Source organism: Bison bison, unplaced genomic scaffold (genome assembly GCF_000754665.1).
Source record: "Bison bison bison isolate TAMUID 2011002044 unplaced genomic scaffold, Bison_UMD1.0 scf7180017845921, whole genome shotgun sequence".
NCBI classification, from domain to species: Eukaryota; Metazoa; Chordata; class Mammalia; order Artiodactyla; family Bovidae; genus Bison; species Bison bison.
In genome coordinates this window covers 14,948-20,796 of record NW_011476494.1, presented here as the reverse complement: position 1 = coordinate 20,796, position 5,849 = coordinate 14,948, and the positions used below count along the sequence as shown (strand labels likewise).

The 5,849-nt window shown below is 38.0% G+C and overlaps 1 long non-coding RNA gene across 1 annotated transcript in view; it reads left to right on the top strand.

The window, feature by feature from the left end:
• The window catches only part of LOC104987055, a 19,614-nt gene that overhangs the window by 4,444 nt on the left and 9,321 nt on the right, over nt 1-5,849 (top strand). The window contains exon 2 of the long non-coding RNA XR_825101.1: nt 4,611-4,693. This is a non-coding gene — a long non-coding RNA (uncharacterized LOC104987055). The remainder of the gene's footprint in view (nt 1-4,610; nt 4,694-5,849) is intronic.

The following is a 5,849-nucleotide window of genomic DNA, read 5'->3' as shown; positions in this document are numbered from 1 at the left end:
TTTTTGATACGTTGTGCTTTTTTCAAGCCTTCCAGGCTGACTGTTGAATAGTAGCTTTAAAAATGGTGCAGGAGAGAGACCTTTGATAGCAGTCTGTTATTGAGGCAACAGGTATTTTGGTCAGCCCTCAGCTGAAATCTGTGGTATATGATTTTTTTTTTTTTTTTTGGCGGTATATGATTTAAAAAACAATTAAAACAACATGATCAGAAAACCTGCAGATCCCTAGGATACCAGTACTGAACCTCTTCCCTGCAGCTGAAATGAAAATGACATTACACTTTAACGCAGAGATCAACACGGTAGAGGAGTTTATATCCTGTATGCCTGAAGCTTGGGACAGTTTGTCAGCTTGGATGCCAGTCCTCTAGAAGAAGGAGTATCAGGTATACTGTTGAGGCTTAGAAAATATATTTAGAAATCTAAAAATATTTGTTTGTGGTTATTGAGATGACAGCTAACTGGTTTATGTTGGTTTATGTTATGGGTAGTAAAATGTTTCCCAGTTATTTAAATAAGCAGTAATCCATGCTCACTATGTGCTCTGCCCTTTACTTTTGGTTCTGGGGGTATGAAAAAGTTCCACACAGCCCGTGAATCTCAATAAAGGTGGGGAAAACACACTAGAAGGCAGGTGTGATTCTGAGACACCTAAAGGCAGTGTTTTCAAATCGTTTTATGCCAGTTGCACCAGTGAGTGCTGTTATGTGATTTAATTGAATAATATTTAAATTAACAAAATAAGTGTGAAAAGAGTTCATATTTCTAGAGCAACTAAAGTCAAATGCTTTGTAAAAGTGAATTGTTAAAGAAAACCCCTTGAGTTAGTATGGTAGAGATGACAGTAAAAGATTGGGGGAAGCTGATAATCTAGCAGGATTTCAGTGGTGCATTATGGGTATGCTTCAATCCAACCCAGTTTCTAAAAATTGGCAGATGGATTCACATTTACAGTTTGAAGTATTGGCATATAAAATTGATGATATCAAAATCTGTGATAGAAGTACCAGAATGTATGGATCAGAGAGTAAATGGGATAGCAGTTTTTGTAAAGAGAAGAAGAAAAAGGAAATCTGGCGTATGGGGAGAAGTTTCACAGCAGTTAACCACACACTGACTCTAAAGTATGTTTGAAAGTATTTTGCCCTTTCATGACTATTTAGGCAAACAAAAATATTTGCAATTCAATTGTTTTCCGTTAAATTTTCCTTAACTGCACTATTAGATTTAACATTCTTGGCGAAGCTTCGCAATGGAAACTATTTATTATCTGATTTGGCCTGATTTATAATTGAAAGTAGTCAGAACCAATAGAATGTATTTTCTTTGAGACTTATTTTAGGTTCAGGAGATAACCAGGTGGATAAAACAGCATAGAAATGACATGAAGATACAATCAGTCTTTGCTTTCTGTGATCCTGTTTTAAACATTTCATAAAATAATACAGAAGCTAAGGTACATTTAGAATGATTAATCTGAAAAACCCAACCTTGTAGTGTCTATAAAAAAGGTCTGCCTTACAGTGGAGCATTTCAAATAACCTCTTCAAAATCAACACTGTGATTCCTCTCCTAGATCATCAAGTAGAATGGAAGAATTGCATTTGGTATAAAATTAGAATGAATGCTCTTAGGGAAATATAAACTCTCTGTTTCTAAATTAAGATTTTGTTACAGACCAATGAACTGCAGTCAAGCAAGCTACCCTGATAGGAGGTGCAGAGAAATCCCAGTTCAGCATTTTTTGGAAAGCTGTCTCTTGCCAGCTCATTCCATCAAAACATAGCGAAAGGGGCTTTATAAACTGTTTTGGTCTCTTTATCATAAAACATCCTACATGATAAAATTAGGGGCTAGGGGTAGACCATATGGGTAATGGGTGTTACATATGAATTTGTTGAAGATAACAACATGGTTCATTGCTCACAGAGAATCTCAGTATAGCACACTTAATAAAATGCTGCTCCATTATCACAGTGAAAAATATTACCCCACTCTAAATGAGATTATTTTTAGACTCTGAGATGTCTCTTTTATTGCCACATCCTTGCATGAGTGGAAAATCAATTGAGTTTATTATTCACTGCTATGACAACTGTTAACCTAAATCTTTGGTGGAGAAGAACCCTTTAGTGATGTGCTGGGGCTGGCTCTTGGCAGCTCACAGGATTTGGTTGTATACATCTTATGACCTCAGATTGGTAGCTTGAAACTGGTCACAGTAGGAGCATTTACACCATGGAAATTGGCACACACTACACATCAGGTTGGTTCTTCCCCTTGTCCTTGAAAGCCAGTTGGTAAACATTAACTAGCATGCTACTGCCTCTGAGACAGAAGTTCTTTTCTTTTCAGTTTTTGGCTGCGCTGAGTCTTCATTGCTGCGGGTTGGCCTTCTCTAGTTGTGGCGAGCTGGAGCTATTCTTCATTGAGATGCTCAGGCTTCTCATTGCAGTGACTTCGCCTGTTGTGGAGCGTGGGCTCTAGATGCAGGGGCTTCAGCAGTTGCAACTCGGGGACTCTAGAGTGTGGGCTCAGTGGTTGTGGTGCTTGGAGTTAGTTGCCTCACAACATGTGGGACCTTCCTGGACCAGGGATCGAACCTGTGTCCCCTGCATTGGCAGGCGGAGTGAGACAGAGATTCTTAAACTTTTTTGTTCCATGAATCCTTTTGAGATTTGCCAAAGCCCCACCTCTGAACAACATTTTTTTTTTTTTTAATCAATGAAGTCATTAAATGGTTCAAAGAACAAGTCTATGATATAGTTCCATGTATGCTTCTCTGATGACATTTGTAATAACATCCAGAAGCAGATTTAAATTAGGTTAAGTAGTGATTAACATAAATTGATTTTGAGATCTCTGCAATGCTAGTGAGGTAAGAAAATATCTATAATTTCTACTGGAGACAAAGTCATTGGTTCAGCTAGTACGGCTATGATTTTTTTTTGAGGGGGGGCTACATTTATGACAGAAAGAAAGGCCACATTTCAGGTAGGTGTTTGTGAAAGTAAAGATGTCGTTTGTTTCCATGCAAGCCCGTGACTGCTTTGAATTCTATCCAGGGACCCCTTGGGAATACATTGACTCTGGGTTAAGAAGGCCTCTCTTAGAATCCTCTTTCACATTTGCAAGCATCACAATGAACCTTTCTGCTTCATATAGGTTATCTCCAAAGTGGAGGTAAAAGGGAGGACTTCTCTAGAAAATACGGCTGGCGTTGAACTCCAGCCAGTATTCCAAAATTCACAAATAATGTTTCTGTTTATATGGTAATTCCTCAAGCTCTTGTTTTCACTTAAATAAGCACTTCCACCTTGATTATTCAGCTATAGCTCTACCATGTCAGGTGAATGCTTTATTTCTAGCCCACAATGTCATGTAGGTGGGTCCCCCAGACTTCATGCTTGAAATCTTCGCTCTGTTGTCCATGCACATGTCTTTCTCAACCCTTCTTCTCAAACCCACCCGTCTTTCTCTGTTCACTCTCCACGCTCAGACTGGAATTCATTTCCAGTCAGACTGTTAGAATAAACTCCTAACAGCTCATTCTGACTTCAGTCTTGCCTCCTCCAATTTATTCTGTGCTCTGCTTTCAGTTATTTCTCCAAAACACAGACCTAACCATTTCACACACACATCCTTTCCTCAGAGTGTATTTCCTTGAGCTGAAGCCAGTCTTCATTGCCATCATTCCTCCCAAAAGAATGTTCCAGAAATGATAGAAGCTTCCCCATTCCCCCAGGCATGCCCTGCATATTCCCAGCCCCTCACAGTCTATCCTCTTCTCTAGAAGGCCCTTCATCCTTGTTTTGCCTTCTGTTGGTCTGTTTGATCCTGCAGAATTCTACAGTCCCTATTCTCTCATTGAACTTTGTTTTTTCCTTTCTTGTTGCCGTTAACACACAACTGCATTTTGTATTATTTCATCTGTGAGCCTCAGTATAGAAGGGATGGAAATATACCCAACCTGAACTTGCTGGGCTTCCCAGGTGCCTCAGGGGTAAGGAATCCACCTGCCAGTGAGGGAGACCCAGAAGACGAAGGTTCAATCCCTGGGTCGGGAAAATCCCCTGAAGAGGAAATGGTAACCTACTTCAGCATTCTTGCCTGGAAAATTCCATGGACAAAGAAGCCTGGTGGACTACAGTTTATGGGATTGGATTGCAAAGAGTCAGACATGACTAAGCAACTAACACACACACACACACACACACACATAGCTTTGTTCTGTATTTGTAAATGTGTTATTATATTTTCATAATTTGAAAAAGAAAAAAATCTTAGGTTTATAATTGACCCAAGGAAACACTCTCATTAGCATATGATGCCAAGGACTTTGCTTATTAATTAAGCTATTAGGTGTAACATTAAAAGTGTAAGTAGAGACACAATATAGGATTCATCTCCTTTTCTGCACTGGGAAACAAGCCAGTTTTGGACTTTAATAATTGCAAATACCATCAACCAAGAGATCTAAGGAGATTCCTAAGTCTGTTATTTCTGAACTTGAAATTAATATTGTGATGCCATGTAGTTAACCAAATTTGTAATCATATGAGAACTGTACCATCGTGAGGACTAAATTAAGTGGGTCATGTTTTTTGTAGGACCTGATGATGCACAGCAAAAAATAGAACCTCATCACACAGCCGTGCTGGGAGAAGGTGACAGTGTCCACGTGGAGAACAAGGTAAAAGTAAAAATATTTCTTTTTTCAAAAGATTTTTTTGTTTTAAAAAATTTTAGTATAATTTTAAAGGTTACTTTCCATTAACAGTTATTACAAAATTTTGGCTATATTCCCCATATTGTACAATACATTCTTGAGCCTATCTCAAGAATACACCCAATGGTTTGTATTTCCTAATCCGTCATCCCTATATTACCCCTCCCCTGTCCCTGGTGACCACTAGTCGTTTTCTGTATCTGTGAGTCTGCTTTTTTTGTTATATTCACTAGTTTATTGTATTTTTTAGATTCTACATTAAGTATTATCATATAGTATCTCTCTTTCTCTGACTTACTTCAATTAACATAATGCTGTCTAAGTCCATCCATATTGATACAAATAGCAAACTTCCATTTTTTATGGCTGAGTAATATTACATTGTATATATGTGCCTCAGTGTCTTTATCCATTAATCTGTTGATGGACACTTAAATTGCTTTAATCTTTTTTAACTTGTACTTTCTACTAGTTTCCAGTTTCCAAAAAAATGCCCAAATCTCCTGTGTACCTGAATAATTTTTTCTCTTCCTCAGGGACAGAAACTGTGCCACAAGTTTATCAACCAGTTTCATTAACTTCAGTTATTTCTAGTGGTGTATTTTAAGGTATTATCTATACCAATTCCTCATCTTTAGGAATCATCAAAAGTCTTAATTGTTTACCCCTAGAAATTTAAATCTGAGGCAACAGGTCTCCTTGTCTCTTACTTTTTCTTTCTTTATACACTTGATTGTTTTTATCTTTAGCATAAGTGAAAATGGATCAGCACTCTAGGGGTATAAATGTACATCTCCATACATAGTCCCATGGAACCCTTTGAAATTCGGCCCCATGTCGAACTGAGAAGAATATATGCTCTATCTCGTAGTCCTTTTGTGTTGAATCCTTGCTTTGTAAGTAAAGTTTCTGATATTTTCAAGGAGCTTTTTAATCTTCATTGATAGATTTCTTCGTGTTCCTTCTTTTATTCCTTTGGACAAGTCACTCACAAGTCATCTTGTTAGCCTATGAGGCCCATATGGCTGCTTTGTGCCATTCTAATAAGGAAAATTGAGGAGACAGTTGTGCCAAAGCTCCTGCAAAGTTGAATTTTGAAAAGCAGGGATTAAAACTGTGT